We start from the raw sequence: 19821 nt of genomic DNA, 5'->3' as shown, positions 1-19821 counted from the left end.
CTCAGGCCTGTGCTACGAAGCAGGATCCGTGGTCATCAAAGTAACTTTTAATTCTGGGTTTTAAATTGAAAAAAGCTGGTTCAGTTGTTACCAGGGTTGATTGCCATGGTTGTTTATGCTGTTCCACTAGCTCCAGAGCAGAAAACAGTCCTCATTCTACTATAGACACATTGAATAAAACAAGAACATTGTTTGATTTTCAACAGAATTACGGACTCCTATTTGATCAGTGCAACTTTATTTTAGTTATTTGAAAATATTATTTACATTTCACTTTGTTAAATATTGCTTTAGTTTGTCGCTGGAACCAAATTGACCTGCAGGTATCAGCGCTTCTTCTCATGTCATATAAAGAACTTTGCAAGTGATTATGACATTGTTGTTCATAATCAACAACTCAGCTCCTTCCACATGAACCCGCTTGTAGCTGGAGAGGTAAACCCAGGATTAACAGAGACAGTTAATAACAAGGTGATCCAGGATTTCCAATGTGAAGCTCAGTGAAGCCAGATAATGAAAAGATACACTGGGTATCCTGAACATGCTTTGTTGTACAGGCTCCTATAATATAATCCAAGACCGTATTGATTTGTTTCATACAGTATTTCAGCGTGTAACTCACCTTTGTTTGTGTGTGTTCATTAACATATATTTGCATATTGAGGTGTAGAGTCTGTTTGTGTGCGATTGACCATGCCGGTGTTTGGCATTCTCCTCATCTTCCGGCCAGTCGATACGGCGGCGTGATTATTCAGATGGGCCTCAGGTTTAACTCTACCCTCCTCATTGACTTGATGAAGGTTGTAGTTCTGTTAAGAAGCTGACACACTTCATTACAGAGAACATTCCTCTATTGATTAAACCATTCCAAGGTCTGGCCTTTCTCTCCCGGGAAGGATTTCCTCAATAATAACTACTCCTTTCTCTAACACACAGACAGAGCTTTTGCACATTCACACAGGTGTGTTCAAATAGGCCGGGTGTGATTATTTTAATGACATACATTTAAGTGCGATAGTAGCTCTTAAATGCATCATGAGGGCGTGTTTCATTACGCGTTATCTGCCACCTGACTGGTGGATAACAGTTACTGATATTATATAATATTTCCAGCATCAATATGTTGTCCCAGATGACTGTTTCAGATCCCGGTCTTCATGTTCCACCTTCTACTACGCTGATGGCTTTACTTGGCAACACATTTCACTCCATGCAAGTTTTAAACTTGAAAAAAAGTGAAAGTGTTACGGTTCAGCTAATAAGGGAAAAGGGAAGCAACATAAACTGAGATGTTATTCATAAAAGTTAGTTATTTCCAAGAGATCAAACTAATAAATGCAATGAAACAAATTAAGTAAATTAAAAAAGCAAAACAGGGGTTGTATTTTAATCAGAATAATAACAAACAATATAAGAAAATATAGAAAAGCACAGTTTCAATTATTTACCTAAATACAAAAACTGAAAATGGAAAAAAACATTGCTGACACTAGTTTTCCAAGACAGCCGAATTGGAAAAAAATTACTTTCTACTTGTGCAATGATCTGTGTTCATAACCTCCTTAAGTACCTTCATTTAGCAATGAGATAATTACAGGAATTGATTTGCAAAAAGTTCCTGGTTAAGCCTGGTGCACAATTGTTGACTGATTATAAAAACGTGGGAGACCACAGACATAATTCCAGATTTAACCAATTTCAATCTTGTAGCCGTCAGAACGCACACACCAGATGATTTCACCAGAAAGTCAAACAACACACTTGCCGTTTGGAGGAAAACATTTCAAAGTGGTGACGCCAGGGACTTGGAATCTCACAGAAACTCGTGAGATTCTTCTCCTTCCTCCTCACTTTTTGATGGCAGTTGGCAAACAACTTTCAGGTGCATTACCGCCACCTCCTGAGCTGGAGTGTGGAAAACTTGCTTGATTGAACGTGACATCAGAATAAAAACAGGACGACTCGCGTTCTTTTTTTAACTCATGTTTTTTTTGCAGCGAAAATCAGGTGAAATAAATTACAACAGCACTTTCATTAAAATTACCTGATGACTATGTTGAAATTCCAGAGTCAATCTGTTCCAAAACATTTGAAATATTTATTTTTTTAACTTAAATAAGATTAAGCTTCTTAGTTTTGCTTTAGTATTCTCTAAACTGCTGTGATTGGATTGAAGCAAAAAGACAAACATACTGTATCGCACACACGCACACATGAATGCACCCATACACTTGAAAGTTATATTTATATAGAGACCCAGCTCTATATAAACTCAGTCATAAACGGTACTGCCTTGTGAAACTAATCACCTGTTTAACAACCTAAACCAGGGCACTACTTTATAGAGTCTCTAATACACACTCACACCCACACACACACAAACACACTCTCACACACACACACACAGAGAAAGAACGAGATAATATAATTTGCAGCACAAATGTACTTGCTGAGGGCTATAACAAATCATTGCAGAAAAGTTTACATTATGTCTTATAATATCACACATAAATAGGGAAGGTGGAGGGGAAAGCATAGAAAATACATGAATAGCCTATCATTCTTGTTGTATTGAAGACGTTATCTCATGTAAATGCTCCCTCTCCCTGCCAGGCGCAAGTTTTCTCGAAGAAAGATTTACGGCAAAGAAGAAAAACATTGTAATTTTATCATGGGCACACGTTGCCATCCTGCCTTGCTCGACACACACGAACCTCTGAACCAATGTTTTTTTTCCGGCGTCAGCAGCTTCGAAGAAAGAAACTGAAAAGTTTATTGGCATTGTCACTGTTAACTGAAATGTATTTTGTTGCTGATACAGCTTCATCCAAATCAATAACCATTTAGTGAATGATGTGTTCATGCCAAATTTGATGAGTCTCTTACAGAGTTAAATTAGCTACATCCACTACCACCCACACTGAGGAACTTGTCTTCTCTGGCAAGATGCCGGTTAATAATTGCTAAGTAATAATGTACATTACAGTATGCAAATATGCTTTCTATTCAGATACTGTCATTAAACCGCATGCACTTAAATATCTGTTCAAGGCAGATACTGCGTCTGTATTTGAAAGATTCATATTTGAGTCCAAGTAATTAAGCACCATTAGTAGTTGATTAGATGGACATGGTGTATGCTGAATTAAAATGATTTCCAACCAAATTATTTCTTTAAGTTTCTTCAAAGCTTTGTTTCATAAAATATATCTTTGTCCCGCTGAATTGTGTACAGTTATATGTCAGCAATAGTTCACCATAGCAACAAGTGTACAATAATGTCTGGAGTGTAGAAGACATTTTAAAGGTAATGAATATTTCCGAACTCTCTCATTACAACTGCAGCATAATGTCATTATTTCTTCCATTTCTTTTTTTCTTCCTGAAAAAGCTTCACATTAAAAGCCCACCAAAGGATTAGATTATGCCCTTTGAGACCCTGGAAGTCGTATAATGAGAAACATACTCTATATTTAATTAAAACTATAGAGGTAAAGGTCAGATATAAGCTTGTTTCAAATAAAGGTCTTTGTTGGCGATGTATTGATGTGAGCCCAATATTGACTCTCATTTTGGCTCTGTTTTGGTCTCCACCCGCATATTATTGGTTCTTAGTTTCTAACTGTGTCTGATTGGATGCTGGAAAGCACTCCACATGAAATTTATTTTTAAAATATATTGATTTCTGTAAAATTGTGAGCGGTAAAACCAGAAGAGACGAGTCAAAGGTAAACCAATGATACAGAGCTGGTCAATACTTCAGTTTAGTGGTAGTTGTTATTGTTTTGCATTGTAAATTACCTAAACCATTAACTATATCACTTATTTATTGTTTTTTTAAATCTAGTTATTATTGGTTTTCAGACTTTTTAGTAAAAGAAAAGCTTTTACACGGCAACATTTTGATTCAGAGTGCTTTAGAATTTCAAATATTTGTAAATTTACACTGTGCTTGTACTTGAGCTGGATGTCTCACCAGGTCTGGTTGTCGTCTCTTTTTTTGAAGTTGTGTAGCTAACCCAGTCATGCGTCAAGCTTATGATTCAAAGAAATCCCATTGAAACCACAAAAGCCAACAAATTTACAGTAGCTGTCGGAGAAGAAAATTAACACACAAACCAACAGGGAATAGATATAGCCTCAACTCAATTTCTTCTTGGAATAAATGATGTGAGAGCACTTGCTGTTCTCCTGTTACTTATAGCACAGGATTGTCCCCCTTCATTTTGCAGCGGACGTGATTACAGTTTGATGTACAGCCCTCTAATGGCCACTTCTGCACCCTGCTTGTGACCCAGGCTGCAGTATTAGCCTGGCGGGACCACCTCGCGTTTACGTTATTGCTCGGTTCTTCATTTTCCTCAACTTTTGGCTGGCCTTTCTGCAGATTCTCCCCAAAATACACACGCAGGCCTGATTGTGTGGGCGCCACGTCAGTGATTGCCTATTTAGTGAGTAATTATCCCTGTCTTTCTCACTCTCAGCCAACGTGAGCACTGATTGAGCTCCTCTCATTCTGGCTAATGTCTTATTTATCGTAACAGTCCAGTGTGAGTTTTACAGGGAAAAAAAAAAGATGGAGAATGCACGATGTGCTGCTGGGGAACACAAGAACAACCAACATTTTTTTTTTAAATAGCAAAGCTCAGCATGGAGGAGAAAAAATAAATACACTATCGGAAGAATTAATACATCTGTTTATCTATATGAATAGGTTCAAGTGACCGTCAGGCCTCACCTGGTATTCTTCTATTCCACAGGCAGTTTTGCAGAGCACACGCCACCTCAGCCCTGCCACTAATCTGTTTCTTTGTGTTTATTGGTAAATCAAAGGTCTAATCAGCTCTGAAGCTGCAGAAGAGAGGAGGAGAAGAGGAGAGGAGGAGGAGAGGAGGTATGGGCTATTTTTCAATCTAATGGCCAATTAAGATCACACTAAACGAGGAGGCTGGAGAGCATTGTCTAGTGCAGACCTCATTGAGACTCTAATAAAATGTCAAAATACTACCTCTCTCACACACATGCACACACACACACACACACTCTCTCTCTCTCTCTCACACACACACACACTCTCTGTCTCTCACACACACACACACATTTTGCCTGTCACCCGTTTTCATTCATTTTTTTTTCAATTGCCCCCCCGTCTAATTTCTTGCCTCCCTTTTCTCTCTGCTATTCTCAACAAAATGCACAAACATTCACAGTCTTGCATGGAAACGAACAAATAAATCCCTCTTTTTTTTTTTCTACTTCTCCACTCGCTGCCGTTCTTGCACACCCACACGCGCTGGCTTCCCTCTCATCTCTTTTTTTTATTTAGAAGGGCAAAGACAGGGAGAGAAGGAGAAGAAAAAATGGAGCTACAGATTTGAGCCGCATACTGTATCAATTTTGCCCAGTTTAAATGACCTAAATAAGGAATTCAATACTGCAGGGTCTGAATAGGAGAGCTTAGTCCACATATTTATTGAATCCAGCCTCTTTGTCCAGTGCCAGCACACTCTGTGGTTTTAGACTCCACTCCAGTGATCCAATGTGGAATGGAAATCCGATCTCCCCCCCTCTCTCTTTCTCACTCTTTCTTTTTTCTGTCTTTCTTCCACCAAGCTCAGGCCTGGCACCAGAGAGATGGAGGCAGGGTGGTGAAGGGAGAAAGGGAGATAAACAAGAGAAAGAAACAGAAGTTAAAAAACAGAGCAGGGGAAAGATGGCTGATGGCACAAGTGCACGTGGGTATAGGGCGTCTATACTGTTCGCCACTGTTACAGAGCATCAGATATTGGCTCACATTGATTTCCATGAAGCGCTCCCACTTGTCTAGATTAGCTACATCAATAGTGTCAACTCTTTCAACTGAGTGCTGAGACAGAGGAGGGAAAGTTTACTGCGATCCAGTTATGTTGGATCCCATGCCCATTGATATCTACCTTAGCGATCAAGTAGAAATTGACATTTTTTTTATTCATATTATTGCATGATGGAAAACAAGACAAAGGAAGCACAAGGAAAACTATTTAGTATTAATAGTCTGTGTGTGTGTGTGTGTGTGTGTGTGTGTGTGTGTGTGTGTGTGTGTGTCTGTGTGTGTGTGTGTGTGTGTGTGCGTGTGTGTCAGTGACCTGTCTTACATCTGAAGTGGAACCATGCTCCCTCTCTCCGCTGACCTGGGAAGGGTGCAGATGCCAGCTGCTTGGTTAATTGTATGTGACACTGAGGTGCTTCAGTGGAAGGACACAGCGCTCCACCGCTCTGTGTTCCAGTTACTCACACAGGAAATGGTGCAGGAGCTGGACGGAGTAACGGGAGATCATGTCTTACAGTTCAGTCAAAGAAAAAAGTGAGGACGTCTTCTCCAGGATTTTTTTTTTTCTTTTTCGGTTTGTTAAAACATACAGAACAACCATGTTCTCCTTACAAGAACGTCTCAGGCCTGTTGCACCATTCCTCTCAAGCCTGGCTGTAACTGGGCACTCAAACTTCAGAGTTATGCCAGTTGCACCAATTTGGCTTCGGCCTTCTTCTCTAATTTCTGCACTAAGACTGTTCATAAATAGAACATGAATGTCCCCTTATTACCCTGAGTAACCTTGAAGAGGTCAAAAGTTTTACCAACTTGTATTTCCCTACCAGCGGACACAGACCCACAACAAACGTTGCAATGACAGTGGCAGTGGTCAGTGTGTTGTTTGTGCATGTGTGTGGGGTGTGCCACGTGCCAGCTATATGTGTAAGATGTGTGGTGGCAGAGCAAATTGAATTTAATCCATGGCTGCTACTACAACTAATATTAATAAAAACAATGATGTGAAACAAGTCAGATTGACTTGACCTATGAAGGATCGCTCTGAACATTTGTCAGGCATTGGGTTAGTATGAAACAAACACTAACTCACTCACTCACATGTCTCCCTTTCTCACACACACTTATTTACTCACTTTCTCTCTCTCTCTCTCTTTCTCTCTCTCTCTCACACACACACACACACATAGTCAAAATAGATGGTAAAGTCAGCCGTTTTGCTGTAAAGTTAATCATTATGAAGTAAATAATTGTTTAGTCATTTCTATTCACAATAAATGTCAGTTTCACATAACATGGCTCATTAAGCGTGTGTGTGTCTGGGTGGGTGTGGGTTTGGAGGGGATTGATGCTTTGGTGGGTGGGATTGTATTTTTTTTTGGGGGGGGGCTCAAAATTGAACCGCACCTGGTTGGTGCAACCATTTCAAAGGCTGGTTTTAATACAAAAGGAGTAAAACCAATCTAAGTTAACACCAGTTGGTACAACCAACCCCTGGTGGCCATGTAAAATATGACAGTCAAGATCAAAGGCACAGAGGTGGGGTGGTAGTCACGGTGTCACTTTGACAGGTGACTGCACTCTAGTTCAGTGTTGATTGTTATTGTTGGTTTCTTTGAATAATTCATTTTATCTCTCCTACCAATTAGGAAGAAGTTTCATAGAAAGACTTTTGCGATATTTCAGTCTGGAGCAAAGTGAAGGATAAACCGTGTGACAAAAGCATCATTAAAAGCAACACCTTTTGATAAGAGCTCTAATTTCATGAATGTAAAATTGCATCCCTGAAATTGCGAAAACTCACAACCCTGACATAATGACTGATGGGAATGTGAAACCACAAAATCTGTGTTGCACTGTTTGAACCCAAAATTGAAACCAAGTTAAGAAATGTGCACCACTGCTGTTCTGCCTCCAGGACTAAAACCTTATTGAATTCACAACCCCACATGATTTGTAGCTTCAAATTGCAGAAAGACTTTAAAACACTGAGGGCGAAAAAGGTCATTTAAAAAACAAATTTATGTTTCTGACTGTTTTGTTTGAGTAAGAATGCATTTCTGAGTTCATCCGGTGGTTTTTGAAAGGCCTCTGTATTGCAGGGTCACAAACTGTTCTCAACCAAAGGGGCCAAATATGAAATCCTTCAATTGCAGTGAATTCACCAAAATTGGAGGTGGTAGTTTCTCATGGCAACAGTCATCTTGACAGTTAGAGTAGATCTATATAAGGAAAGGCTGTTATTTGGATCATTTGAATCATTCAGTGGCATTGAAAAGTAGGTAATGGTAACACTTGAAACCAACAATCTACATGGGAAACTGGAGAGAACATTTGGTTCTAGTGCCAGAGAAGGTCATCCTTGTATGTCCTATTCTTTAAGTGTGTATGTGTGCATATAGGTGTGTGTGTGGTGGGGGGGGTGGGGGTGACCTTTTTAAGATCCAGCCAAACTGCTAAACATACTCCCTCTGAGCCTGTCATTTACAGGTTGGCTATCAACATCTTACAGTCTGAGCTCAGGGGGCCTACATGCCAGCACACACACACACACACACACACACACACACACACACACACACACACACACACACGCCACATGCTGAGAAGCCATAGACAAAGGGGAAAGCGTTCAGAATTAGTCCATGTAAACATTGCACTGGTGCATCAGCTCACATGTTGAACTGATTTCTGGTGAGTTGATGTCAAAGATCAGGATAAGTGTAGAATCAGCTGAAAAATCTCCCCTCGCATCACACACACATCTGCTTTTTGGTATCGAACTGTACAGATTTATTTAAGCCCAGTTCAATATCACCTTCTGTGAAGCTCAGGCAGTTAGGAAAAGGAAATAGATGAGGACAGCTGATCCCTGCTGCAGCCACAGGCCACTACATGCCCCTGTGTGTCAGAAAAGCCATGGAAACGACTGCTGACAAGTCCTAAGGCTTTGGCCTCTTTCATTGGCCTTGTCTTTAGTCCAGGTTAACATATAACCACCCCCACCCTGAGGTCAGCGTCTCTACTTGCTATAATCACATCTCGTGGAAAAGATCGTGAAGCGTACGCCCACATACACCCGATCGTTCAAACGGCTCAAGAGAGGAAGAAGCGGGGAGGGGGTGCACTGTAGTGTCAGCTGTCCAGCCCTCATTGAGAAAGCAAGCCAGGCTGAATGTGATAGGTCAGTAAACAAAAGTAGCCAAAGGCACGAGGAAGATGAACAGAGACATTCAGCAAACAACATATTTTTGTTGTTCAGAACTTGAAGTTATTACTTGTTGTGAGTTGGATGTGATTTTTTTATTTGATGGGATATTTCCCTGAATCTCATCTCAAAGGCTAGGGCTGCCATATGCCGTGATGGTAAAAATTGTCCTGATCGTCCCTTGAGGCAAAGTTTTGATCAGTGATTTTGGGCTAAATTTAAAAAGAATACTTGACTATGCATGAGCACTGTCAAAATCCTCTTGATGTTTATTCATTGCAAATTCACAATATGCATTGACATGTCAGGATGGTCTGCTGTTCTACCATAAACCTGTGTCAGTACTTCCAAAAAGCAGTGATTTTACTACTTTTGCACTGCAGATAGTTAGATCCCTGTAATCCCAACGTGTACTACTTCCTTTAGCTGTATGGCTAATCTGGTGTTAGCCCCTGTCTGTGCCTCTGATGTATGACAAAGCAATAATTGTTCTTTTTGAGAGTGTTGTGTCATTATTTAATGACACAACACTCCCAGAACCCTCATTTTTTTTAATACATTTGGAGAAAATGAAAACACTATTTTGGGAGCAGGTGACAAAACACTGTGGACATAATGTAGCCCACTGGCTTTTAGGGGAGCATTTTGTCAAAGATTTTTTAACTTCCCTGCTCACCCCTCAGGCTTATTTTAGACAACTAATCTTAGACCATAGAAAAAAGCAACCTTTTTAGTTTTGCGAACGCAGAGTTAGGATATGCTCAAGGCTTTTGTATTTAATACATCAGGATTGCAGCCGCTGTCTCATCAAAACTTACTTCTGCTTAATATGTCTGACAACTACTTTGGAGTTTGAGGAGCAAAAACAACATCTAGTGTCATTAATATGCTCTCGGCTCATAAATTGGATATTTTCCACCTAACTGGATGATTGAACTTCTGCACATAAATGCGAGTGCTTAACCACCAGAGTTTCACTGACAGAAAACAGACATAGGGATTCAGTTTCCACTATGGTCTGTTGTCCTTGCACATCCAAAGGCAAGAAAGACTCTCTTTATTTTGTGTCCACACATCTGCTTTGGGTTCGTTTTGGTTGGACAGTCATCAAACAACAGTCTCTCGTTCCATGCTGGATAGCCAGTCTCTCATTCAGCCTAAAGAGTACAATCCATCTGATCCCTGAAAAAGAACCACTTTAATATTCATAGAATATTCCAACAGGTACTTAACATGCATGTGGGCCTCAAGAGTGAGCATACAGAATAATAACCTTATTATTGTTAATATGCTTTTTCTTATAGCACTATCACATTCCTATCATCATCCCGATTGTTTCAGTGTAAGAGATCTATGTCATTCTGTCGTTCCCTTAATGTTTCTTTAGAAACATTATACTTTAGTGGAAAAGTCATATTTGAATTGAAACTGCTACAATATCACTTCAGTTCCATGAAGAGACTGGGCAATATGACTCTCCCACTCCGTCAATACTAAATTAAGCCAATTAACTACAATGCAATGTTTTGAATTATAATGAGGCAGAAGACTTGCAGTTGTCTGGTCATTCCAGGTGCTGAGTAAAATTGACATGGACTAATTCAGATTGTGACAGTAGTCGTCCTTTAAAAAGAAGGTTGGTGAGTCGATCGTCTCTCATTCCACATGTCCAGGTGTCCTTGTGCAAAATACTGAACCCAAATTGTGCCCTCTCATAGAGGAAGTGCCGCACATAGATGCACTGTTTGAGTATGGGTGAATATAATACTGTACTGTAAAGCCCTTTGAGTGGTCATCAAGACAAGAAAAGCTCTATATAAATACAAACATTTACCAATGTGACCTCTCTCCTCAACCTAGACCAACGTAAAGACCAGGAATTGTACTAAAGTTGAATCCCTTTGTACATGTATGTCCATGGATCATCCCCCTGTGACCCTCAAAAGTATAAACGTAGAGATGCTGTATGGATGGATGGGTTAACATTAGGAGACCAGAGCCTAGATAACAGCAAACTGAACACTGTATTTACCATTAATCATAAACCAGAAAAATATCTCAATTTGAATATTAATGTGAATGCTGGATGGGTAAATGAACAGTTGTCTGCAATACCAACGTTATATGGTGATGGCATCTTAATGGTTTATTTATACTTGTTCTGCTGCCCACAGGGAGCAAACATTATTTGCACAAGAGAAAAACCCACATATAATTTAAGATGTAAACATACTGTATTCCCTTGTGCCAGTGACATTGTGTCATATATGGCATTCAAACATCCACAAACACATCCACATGTCATATGTTACATATGAAAGACTGCATAATATATATGTTATGTTGCTACTACTCTTCAATGTACATTCACATTTTGTAAACTCAACACAGGGATCTCTGTCTCTGCTCAAAGACCACCACTTGCCAATAAATGAGGATATTTGTTGCCGCAGCTAAATGTATATAAGTTACCGAATAAATTAAGTATGGATAATGACTAACGCACAACAAAGAGGTCAGCGTTAATTACATAATGAACTGATCACTTAAGTTTGATCAGTTCATCGTTCAGAGTTACCAGAGTATGGTGGAACATTAGTTTCACTCATTTCCTATTCGACTTAAACTCCTTTCACTGGCAGCAGAGAGGTTTTTCATAACTTTCAGCATCATATCCAGTTCAATACCATTTAGTTGGACCCAAAGTTTTGATGCTTTAGCGGTGAGGTGACATCCCTTGATTTGGCCATTGGCAAGCAACAAGGCTCAGTTGATGGGGCCTCATAGCTGAAGAGCTGGTCAGCTTATTCACATTGATTCAGACGAAGTGAGAAACCTGAGTTCGCTTCAGGAATGCATTTTAGTTTTCAAGTGTGTATGAGTGTGTGTTTGGCTGTGTTTGTGTGGGTGTGTCAGACAGACTTAGAGATAAATTGATGTGTTTTATCTTGAGTGTTTCCCTTTGTGAAATAAATGTTACTTTGTTGGAACATCAGTTTCACTTTTATGATCTGAAACGTTTCCAGGATGGCTCTGAAAGGTCATAAAGTGAGTTCACATCTGGCTCTCAATTTCATGATCTGGACTAAACACATGTCAAATTGTGTTTTTTTATTATTACGTAACCAAAGTTCAATACTTTGCTCACGTGACGCCAACTGAGCCATATTAATGGAAATGGTGCAAACTCGCGTTGTTGAAATAAACAACCATGAGGTGCTGCTGAAAGCTCCAGATAACCAACAATTCCTCCCAAGGTCAATTTCCTGGTCATAAACACAGGTATCTGAACAAACAACCACTGCTGTCATTGCCGAATAGTTTGTTACAAAGTGTTTGTGTGTCTAGGGTCACCCGGTGTGTTATCAGTCAGAAGTCTGTATGGAAGCCCAGTGGTCCAGTAAGAGAAACTGCTGGTTGTCAGATCACTGAAATTTTACAGTGGGACGGCAGCAAATCAAACCTTCACTGCCTGGCCAGACACACAGCACCGTGACACAAGAAGCACGATATAGTGTGTCTGTGCGTTTGTGTGTGTGTGTGCGCACGCTTCAATTTCCCTGCTTTTCAGGCTCCTGTACAGCAGATATGGTAATGTGAGATTAAAGTAAACTCTCTGGACAAGGATCCAAGATTATGTTGACATGACGTGGGCAGCATTTTAAGCTGGAGTGACTAAGTAAAGCTGTTTCCTCTTTGAACAACTACTGTCAAGGTGTCCTTGAGCAAGACGTCAATCCCCCTGATGTTCTAGTGGAGACGCTCACTGGCCCGACTGATGCCAACAACCACTGTGACTGTGTTTAAAGGAGCAGTCCAGCCAAATTACAAGACTCAACCTCATACCGCTGAACATGGAGCTAGTTTTCGATACGTTTGTCACGAGTTGAAGAATTCAACTGAAGTTACATGAGTGGTGTAATACATAAAGAAATCTTATTGAAAAGCTTTAACAGCTAGATGTCTTTCTGTTTTCATTGGATCTACTTTATGTAAAGAAATAGTCCCCACACTGTAAACAGACACAGAGTAATTATTATACAGCTTTTGAGTCATGACATCTTTGGAAATATGGCTGTTGTGGCTGTATGGGTTGTATACATTTTTCCACTTCTGTTGTAGAGATTTGAATAATTAGGCATCGCACAAAACAGCTACAATTAAGGACATCTAAATGCAAGAGCAGATTGTGCTGTGGACTATTATAAGCAAGTACTTTCACCGCGGTGGTTGATCATATTTATCCCAACTGCAACTGTAAATCAAACAGGCAGGAAGACAAGAGCCTTGGTGTCACTTCCGCTCTCCACAGCTCACTGAGAAGGAAAACGTTTGGTCTAGTTAGTGGGAAATTGTTAAGAGAGTAATTCCAGCAGTTTATATACAAGAAATGATTTTGCATTGTGTGTATCAACATTGTCGTCCTGGAGACTTTAATGTCTTCTCCCAAAATTGAGTGAAATGAACAAACAGAGTCTCGCTGGACAAATGCTTCTCTTCCCACACGGGAATAACATCTACAACATGTACAATATGTTTGACCCACCAGCAATAAACAACAGCATCTGGTTATATTCCTTGAAACTGTGAGGAGAAGGTCACAATTGTGCAGGATAACTAGCCAGAGGAAGAAAAAAAAACATGTTGCAGAATAAAAAGAATGTGACATCTCAGAGCAGGTTTATGAAGGGCGATTAGGTCAGACAGCCGGTTGACTGGTGAGGTCTTCTAGTTTGTTTTCTTTCACCAAAGATTAATGCAACTACATCATGTACCAAATTTACTTAATTTTATGCAGTTAGTGGGGTCAAAAAAACATTTGTGCTAATGCATTACCTCTGTGTCCCCTCACAGCAAATGTTTCAGCTAATTCACTGGGCTCCGCAGGTCATTTCTGACAGATGTTCCCGTAAAAACAAATGCAAAACAGAATTTGTTCACAGCTTGGAGAGCTGATGCATGAACAGTAACCTGTATTACATATTATGTAAGTGCGAGAGAAAAGTAGGAAACCTGAAATCTTGGTTGCTGAACTGTGAATATTCTTCATGATCCCTGGTTTTCAGAACCAGAGGTGCACTCACTACACTTTTTATGTTTAATTTATAATATTATTATGTCATATGTAATTTTTCACATTTAAGTCTCTTCACTGTATATCAAAGATGAACGATGCTATTTAATGATGTCAGAGTTCTTTTTACTTGCTACATTAACATTGATACAGTTTGGTAGGAGACAGAAATAAATCCTTTGACCATCATCCATTTTTCATTATTGCAAGTCAATACCATCAAAATGTTTTTGAGGCTTTATTAATGTTTTTTGAGGCTGTATTTTTTGTAAATTGAATCATGTTGCTCTAATGCTCCAAAATATGTTCACAGAAAAAACGAGTACAAGTGTCCAACACTCTGAGGTATTGCTGGTTTTCTTTTCTATTTGGATATTTACAAAATCTGTCAAATGATCACCTTAGAATATAATTCATGATGTATGCTCATAACAGAAAACAAAGATGATTAAGATAACATACAACACTGAATGTTCAAGATGAAGATGTAAATGATTGAAAGATATAGAGGACATCAAACACAATTCAAATAGTAAGTGTGACTCCATTTGCACTCAAATATAACAAATGCAGTTACAGGTACAGTCAACTGTTGCCTCATTTCCCATTTTAAACCATTCTGTGGTTTAATCCGTTTGAGTGGGGCTAAACATTCTTCAGTTAAAACACGGCTTTGCTAAATTGTGCAAAATATGTCTCTTTCCAAAAAGGACTTCATAAATACGAAGTAAGGACTCCAGGACCTTTACCAATGACAGGTGTTCAAATCACATACAAGTCACCTGTTGTGAATATCACTGTGGAATGCTACACTTTCCATTTCTTGCCACAAACAATACATTTTATGTCCAGAACAGAGAGGCTAATTGAGATGTAAGATTCACACCACAGAGCAGTAGATGGGAATGCATAATGAAATACAGAGCTGGATTGTATGCTAAATATAATGACAGAGGTGAGGCGGCGGATCACATCAAATATGAGGCAAGCACCGTCTTCATCTGCTCGCCTCCCACACACATACACACACAAACTCACACACACACACACACACACATGGTACAGATTCACGTGTATGCTGAAACACACTGCGCAGGGCAAAAACCCGCACACACATTTTCAAACGGTGGACGAGCAAACAAACACTGTGTGTAAGCATGCAGGAAGGTCTTTTGTTGTTGAGTTCGGTTTCACACACACACATACACACACACACACACACACACACACATACACACACACACAAACACACACACATGCAGGCACAAGCGCATGTCAGAGAGTCCCGGTGGCGTAGAAACTGGCAGGCATCCTTCCACTGTGCTCCAGCAATCCAGCAGGCTTTTCTTTACAACACTGCCAACGTGTGTTTCCCTTTACACACACAGGAGTGCGCACACACACACACACACACACACACACACACACACACACACACACACACACACACACACACACACACACACACACACACACACACACACACACACACACACACACAGACACACACAGCCCATTGCTTTTCCTCTCTCCCTCCAATCAACCATTAATGTAGGCCCTCACAGGCATTGGACACAATGAGAAGTTAAATGGGAGAAAGTGAAGCTTATTTATGGACATGTGCTTTGTTATGGTTTCAATAAAAATTCCCTATGAACATGACAATTACATAAGTACAACAAAGAGGCTTATGGCGAATCCTCAATCACAAAAGGGGTCCCTTTAGATATTCTGTAATGGATCATTAGCCAGAATATCTCCCAATATTTCAAAAAGTTGTTTGTGATTCTATTTGATCTGTAGCTGAAGTGGAAGAATAATAATGTCAGATATGAATTTCAGACTTGGCAGAAGCGCATGCATAGGTGGAAACGCATCTTTCCATGTTTGCGTTTTAAATGATATGCTTTAATGCTTTGATGATACTTTTTGAGGATTTACGAATAAAAACACAATGATTAACCAGAAAGACTTAAGCTGCACCAATTGTTTTTAAATGGATCAAAGGAGTTTATGAAATATTAAAGGTGATGCCCGGGAGAGCTCTGAAGCTTTTGGTTGACCATGCCTGCAAACAAAAACAGGAAGCTGACCTAAAAAGGTCAGACAAATACAGTGTTCTTGCCCAGCACCAATCAATAGATAAAGACAGTGAGGCATTAAATTCCTTTTCTTTTTTTGTTGGAGCAGTTGGGGGAGACCAAAACAGAGATAAACCAATATTGCATATTCTACAAAACTTTCTTTTGAATATGTCTGTTTGGATGTGACATGTTCTTAATGTGCATGTAAGCCAAGATAAATCTCTGTCTTGACAAAGGTAAACCATGACATATTTTCTATTCTTCACCATTACTTTGACAGATTAGTGAGTACAGTGTTGTCATAACTGAGAAATTAAGGAGCACAGAAGAGAAGAAGGTTATGCTGTACAAGTAATTACCCCTTTCTTATCAGAACTTTGACCCACATTTGCTTAGAGTCTGTCACTTTTACACTCTCTCCCTCCACACACACACAGACAAAGACACACACACACGCACACACAAACACACAGAATTCTGGGCCGGACAACTCCTGGCTTCAACTTCATGGTTTTGGCTGTAGCCCTTGCACCATGACACACACACACACACACACTCCTCTCCCATGCTCTAAGATCCTGTTTATCAGCCTTTATTGTCTCAATCAAAGCCTTGCCTCCCTGACCGCCTTTAATATTCAACACTGCAAGATGGTACATGAGGCATTTGTCTCCACTCTACATGTGTGCATGTGTGTGCTTCTGCTTGCGAGTGTGTGTGGGCATGCATACTTCCACACAAAGTGGAGCTGGATAGCTGCGAGTTGCCCTGACACCAAACTTAATTCTCCGAAGAGGCTGGGGATAAATATTTCAAGGTCATTCTGTTTGCTCTCTGTTGTCTTGTTCCGGGAGCGCTGACTATAATAGGAATATATGCATGTCTAACTAGGGGCTTTAGAACCGAATTACACCGCCTGCTGCTCACGCTCTGCCTATAGGCGCACGCCAAGAGATGAAAGATGACTGACAAAGACTCTGCAGTGGACATATAGAGCCAAGTGTCTTCATCTACCTTAGGGAACACAAAAAATTACTACTATCCTCAGGGATGCTTCTTTATCTATTCTTATCTTAACTTAAAGGAAACGGACTCTCAATTAAGTTAATAAACTTTCTAGTAGCGTATAGCCACAAACACCTGGTCAGGGATGAGGTGTTAACTTGTTTCTAATTGGTTTATTTAGAACTGTCATCATTCCAATCAACACATTTCACTTCTTTACTTGTTGGTTTGTTTATGGTTCTATTAAAATATCAGATAATCAGAGCTATAAACCAAGCAGTCAGTCTGAATTAAATCAATCCAACACAATGGCTTGATGAACATTATCAGTTGCTAATGTATATTATAGTATATGTTATCAACTTATTTACTTTATAGTATATGACAGCTGACTCTTATTGCAACTAGAGGGAAATATGAGATTTTAGAAGGGAATAAATGCATCGTTTCTTTACTTACACATTCTCCAGGCAGATCAATAAGATCCAATTTATTGTGCTATACAAATCCAGGAGGAACAGAGAATGAAGAGGCCCAGGAACACTCCTGAATTGGTTGTTGCCTATCGGACTGACAGAAGCCAGTGTATGAAAATACAGTAAATAACTCACATATAAAATAACGTGTCCAGCAGGATAATTCACATTAGATCTATGCAGGAAACTATGGTAATAGCGTGTCTTGCTGGACCAACAAAATAAAAGCAGTAAAAACAATACCCCCACCCCCTCTACCCGACCCCATCCAGTGTAAAACAACGTTAATAGGAACTGAGGAAACACCGTCGCAAGTCTCATAAATATGAAATGAGGAAACACTAAAGATAGGTGAACAAAGAAATGTAAAATGATAAAGATAAAATATGAATATATTGAATGAAGAGGCCAACGTCACTGGGTGTGGATGGCGTCCGGTGCAGGAGAGCTCCTCACATGTCTTGTTGAAGGGTTTTCTTGGATCTTGGTCCCACTGTGCAGAAGATGCATGCTGGCCAGTCACAAGGATTTCAGAGCCTTGAAGGTGTGTGTGTGTGTGTGTGTGTGTGTGTGTGTGTGTGTGTGTGTTTGTGTGTGTGTTTATGTGTGTGTGTGTGTCTATTTATTAGATCAGTTTAGATCTGGAGGTGAAAAATGCAAGGAGGGGGGAGGGGGGGTGACACAGTGTGCCGGTGAGTGTATGAAACTGGGAGATGTAAGACAGGCTGTTTACAGGGCAAACAGACAGTTAATGAGCCAAACGCAGATATCCATGTAGGGTGAGGGAGTGGCCGTTTGTTGAAAAATAAAAAATGTCGCTCTAAAATGGCTTTCAGGCACCCACAAGAAAAAGCTCAGTGGGCTGTCGATCGGGGGTCCATGCGTCACCATGAGTCGAGCAGCTGTATGAAGCTGTGATGCTGCCAGAAATTTGCAGAAATTTTGTTATCAGCCTTTTATGTCCATCTACGAGCCTTGTCTCTGCGTTTGTCGTTAATGTGCATGAGAGCGTGCAGTGTGTGCGTGTGTTCTGCAACTCATTGGCCGATCACCACCAAGGTTGTTAATGCTTGTTAACATTTTAAGCAAATGAAACTGACAGGATGGGGCAAGAACTGGCCTCAGGTTGTTTTTGGATAGTTCCCAATCTAGGTCCCTTTTTGTCTGCACAAGCAAATGCTAGCTGGACGATACCTTCGACATTAATAGCAATAATAATGTTGATGATACACCTATTCAGCTGGTTGAGACTTATTTAGCTGCCGAAGATCCTTGTATGAAAGTGGTCGATTACGGGGTTGGGTTTCAATTAAGAATGCCAGGTAGGTCTTGTAATTTTTAAAGAAAATATATATTTATTTTTTTTGCCAAACATTTGCTCTTTGATCCAAATCCCTGTAAAAGCAACCCGGCACAGTTTGGTCCGAACATTTTCAGGTCTATAAAAGCACTCTGCCATGCTAAAAAGCTCCTGGTGACTCATTCAGAAATGGCGTGTGAATAAACACAGCATATAACAGAGACTTCCGCAACAGCCACTAACATCCGCACTCCAAGTGATTACACTTCCCCAACAAGCCCCATCCCCTCTCTCTTCCCTTTAAACAAAATGATTTCATCAATGCAGTTTTGGAACTGTTTCACATTTCCTTGCGAGGTTGGCGAAAGGCAAAGTGGGCAAGAGCGCTAACGAAGCGTGGGCAAAGTGCGAGCAGGCAGAGACTTTTCATCTTGGCAGGAGATGTAAAGTAATGAAGTTGACACCACTGTCCACCCCATTAGGCTGGGCCTGCATGGACCATTACAGGCAGGGTGAGAGGACAGCCCAGAGCCAGAAGACCCCATGGAAAACACACACAAACACACACAAACACACACACTGGAGAGGGAGGTTAACACACATGGAAGAAATGATAATGCACACTATGGCCACACTTGACATTCTTTCCTAAGGGCTTTGTCTGAACTTACACACAAACTAAGTACTTTTGTTTGTGAGTGTGTGTGTGTGTGTGTGTGTGTGTGTGTGTGTGTGTGTGTGTGTGTGTGTGTGTGTGTGTGTGCATGCATTTCTCTCTGAATAGGAAACAGTGATAGTTACATGGTACATCCTGGCCTATTCTGTCCCATAATATGTCGGTGCATGTATAATCCCTGAGCGTCCCCTC

The sequence above is a fragment of the Pleuronectes platessa genome, chromosome 12, assembly GCF_947347685.1.
Source record: "Pleuronectes platessa chromosome 12, fPlePla1.1, whole genome shotgun sequence".
Lineage (NCBI taxonomy): Eukaryota > Metazoa > Chordata > Actinopteri > Pleuronectiformes > Pleuronectidae > Pleuronectes > Pleuronectes platessa.
This window is presented reverse-complemented; position numbering follows the sequence as displayed.